A 4,130-nucleotide genomic window follows, 5' to 3' on the forward strand; every position below is an offset into this window, starting at 1 on the left:
CCACCTTAGGTGTACGTGGCTGGTGCCTTAGCCAGTTGAGCTATAGGCGCTGAGCCACACCAAACTTTAAATACACAAACGCTAATGAAAGCTGATGAACAAGAAAAAGAAAAAAAGGCCCATGCATACTTTTTGTAGTATCTCACACTACCCATAAACAAAACAGTTGTCAAATAATCTGCACACGGTCTGCAGGTTGCACACCCCTGGCCGAGGGAAGCTGCTCTGACCATGTGAGTCTTGAATGAGGACGTAATAGAGCAGGACTGCAACAGACCTGCCACTGGACATGCATGAATAAGAAGTAGATCTTTAAGGTTGTAAGCCAATACAACAAGGAGGTTTGGGGCTTCTGCGGTCATTTCTTAAAGTGGCAAAATTATTTCTCCTGACTGATATAACATGAAGCACTGTGGACAGTTTTGATACAATAGTCATCAATAGTCATTAAAACAGCATATATAAATAACCATGTCCTATAAAAATAATAGGACATTAATACATGGTATAAAATGGCTAAACTGGAAAACTAAGACATGGAAATAATGTGCTATTTAGAAATGTAGAATTCAGGGCAGCGCCTGTAGCTCAATGGGTAGGGCGCCAGCCACCTACACCAAGGCTGGCAGGTTTGAACCCAGCCCAGGCCAGCTAAAACAACAATGACAACTGTAACAAAAAAAATAGCCAGGTGTTATGGCAGATGCCTGTAGTTCCAGCTATTTGCGAGGCTGAGGTAAGAGAACCACCTAAGTCCAAGAGTTTGAGGTTGCTGTGAGCTGTGACGCCATAGCACTCTACTTTGTCACAAAAAAAAAAAAAAAAAGAAAATTTAGCAGAACAACAGCTCTTCTCTGGTAAGTGCTACAGGGCCTTATGATATTGTTATGAGCCTTGTTTTATTTGACCCTTAAGCCATATATATAATCACTTGGAAAAAAATTAAAATTTTATTTCTTTTTAAAAATTTTTATTTATTTATTTTTTTTAGAGACAGAGCCTCATTATGTGGCCCTCGGTAGAGTGCTATGGAGTCACAGCTCACAGCAACCTCCAACTCCTGGGCTTAGGTAATTCTCTTGTCTCAGCCTCCTGAGTAACTGGGACTACAGGCACCCACCACAATACCCGGCTATTTTTTTTTTCTTGAAGTTTGGCCAGGGCCGGGTTTGAACCTGCCACCCTCGGTATTTGGGGCCAGCACCCTATTCACTGAGCCACGGGCGCTGCCCAAAATTTTACTTCTTTTCAAAAGAAAAATGAGGGCAGCACTTGTGGCTCAGTGGGTAGGGCACCAGCCCCATATACTGAGGGTAGCAGGTTCAAACCCAGTCCAGCGGGTGCCTGTAGTCCTAGCTGCTAGGGAGGCTGAGGCAAGAGAATTGCCTAAGCCCAGGAGATGGAGGTTGCTGTGAGCCATGTGACCCCCCACAGCACTCTACCAAGGGCGATAGAATAAGACTCTGTGTCTACCAAAAATAAATAAATAAATAAATAAGTGAATGAATGGTGAGAGGAGGGGATTTTAGTATTGTTTATAATTCAGCAAGTTTAATAGACTCTTAATCATCCCACCTTAATATTAAAACTGTAAGTAGACTTAATTCCTTTTTTTTTACATATACATGTATTTATTAGGTTTCCACTTTTTGCCTTCACAAAATTAAAAAGGCTTAAAATTTAATAACAATAACAATGTTTAAGATAAGGACTAGAAACAAAAACCTTGTAAAGAATGAACGAAGATAAATACATTCAGAAAAGAAATCAGATGATTGCTGCATCGAAATATTAAGCAATAATAACAATAATGCAAAGAAAGTAGCATTCACATTGTCAAATAAGAGTATGTGTCTTATAGAATGCTTTGACTCTGAGGTTCAGTATGGAGTCATCAGGTAACTTCATTTTTTTTTTCCAAAGTCTCAAAAAATAAACTAATATTTATAAATAAAAGTAAAAGATAATTTCAAAAAACAGATCATGCCAAATCTTATAGACAGTAGAAAAAGAAGAAATACTTCAAAATCATTCTACTTAATCTAGATACACCTGATATTAAAATTGGAGAAAATATATTATTATAAAGGGGAAATTACAAACATATTTTACTTTTAAATGAGGATACAGTATTCTAAAAAACCTATTACCAGGTTGAGCTAAAAATTAATGTTTAAGTAATGTACTTTGGTCAAAACTAATTCCAATTTATGTGAGAATTAGTCACTATTATTCTGTTCTTTTTTCTTCTTCTTTTCCTTTCCTTCAACCCCTCCCTCCTCCTCTGTCTGATCTTCCCTTCCCTATGCCCCACCATGTCATTAATTGTCATTAATTGTCCTCATACCAAAGTTGAGTACATAGGATTCTTACTTCTCCATTCCTGTGATGCTTCACTAAAAATAATGTGTTCCACCTCCGTCCAGGTTAGTACAAATGCTGCAAAGTCTCCATTTTTTTAATGGCTGAATAGTATTCCATGGTATACATATATCACAGCTTACCAATCCATTCCTGAGTTGAAGGACATTTAGGCTGTTTCCACACTTTACCGATTGTAAATTGGGTTGCGATAAACAGCTTAGTACAAGTGTCTTTATAATAAGAGATTTTTTTGGCTTGGCGCCTATAGCTCAACTGGCTAAGGCGCCAGCCACGTACACCTAAGGTGGCGGGTTCGAATCCCCAGCCCAGACCCGCCAAACAACAATGACAGCTGCAACCAAAAAATAGCCAGGCGTTGTGGCGGGTGCCTGTGGTCCCAGCTACTTGGGAGGCGGAGGCAGGAGACTCGCTTGAGCCCAGGAGTTGGAGGTTGCTGTGAGCTGTAATGCCACAGCACTCTACCCAGGGGGACAGCTTGAGGCTCTGTCTCAAAAAAAAAAAAGATTTTTTTTTTCCTTCTGGATAGATGCCCACTTAATGGGATTGCAGGATCAAATGGGAGGTCTAGGTTGAGTTCTTTGAGGTTTCTCCATATTTCCTTCCAAAAAGGTTGTATTAGTTTGCAATCCCAGCAGCAGTGTAAAAGTGTTGCTTTCTCTCCACATCCGCACCAGCATCTGCAGTTTAGACCTAATTCTTTAAAAATACCTTTTTCAAGAAAATTGAAGCAGGGTGGTGCCCATAGCTCAGTGGGTAGGGTGTTGGCCACATACACTGGAGGTATGTGTCTTCAAACCCAGCCCAGGCCAGCTAAAACAACAATGACAACTGCAACCAAAAAAAAGCCGGACGTTGTTGTGGGCGCCTGTTGTCCCACCTACTTGGGGGGCTGAGGTAGGAGAATCACTTAAGTCCAAGGGTTTGAGATTGCTGTGACCCGTGACACCACGGCACTCTACCCAGGGCAACAGCTTAAGACTCTGTCACAGAAAAAGAGAAAAAAGAAAATTGAAGCCCTAAAAGCTAAATTTTATCATTCTAACTTCACACTGTCCACTGCACAACAGAAATGTGACTATTGGTTTCCTAATATTTTGACTCATCTACCCCCTTCCCTTGCCCTTACCATAATGTTATTTATAGGGTACTGTTTAAATGAAGTTAAATGTCACTAATTTGAATTTGACAAATGATGTATATAAGTATGTAATTATGTTATAAAAGGCTATTTTGTACTTTCAAAAATAATTGTTTTTAAAAATACTGTCTGACATTAGACCCCCCCAAAAGTATTTTCTTCAGGAGGCTGGCAGTGATTAAAATAAATTTATTATGTATTGATATATACATACCACCTATAATCTGTAAATAATTAGTTGTATATAATGGGGTTGTAACTTTCTTGTGGTATTTTTTACATCATTTACTACCTATGATAAAAAAGATTTGGTGTCCATGTATGGTGGCTCACGCCTATAATCCTAGCACTCCTGTAGGCCAAGGTCAGTGGATCGCCTGAGCTCAGAAGTTCAAGACCATCCTGAGCAAGAGCAAGATGCTGTCGCTACTAAAAATGGAAAAACTGGGTGGTGCCTGTGGCTCAGAGGAGTAGGGCACTGGCCCCATATGCCAGAGGTGGTGGGTTCAAACCCAGCCCCAGCCAAAAACTGCAAAAAAATAAATAAATAAATAAAAATAGAAAAACTAGCTGGGTGTTGTGGCTGGTGCCTGTAGTCCCAGCTACT

The sequence above is a fragment of the Otolemur garnettii genome, unplaced genomic scaffold (assembly GCF_000181295.1).
Source record: "Otolemur garnettii isolate 467f Iridium unplaced genomic scaffold, OtoGar3 scaffold00006, whole genome shotgun sequence".
In the NCBI taxonomy this organism is placed as follows: domain Eukaryota; kingdom Metazoa; phylum Chordata; class Mammalia; order Primates; family Galagidae; genus Otolemur; species Otolemur garnettii.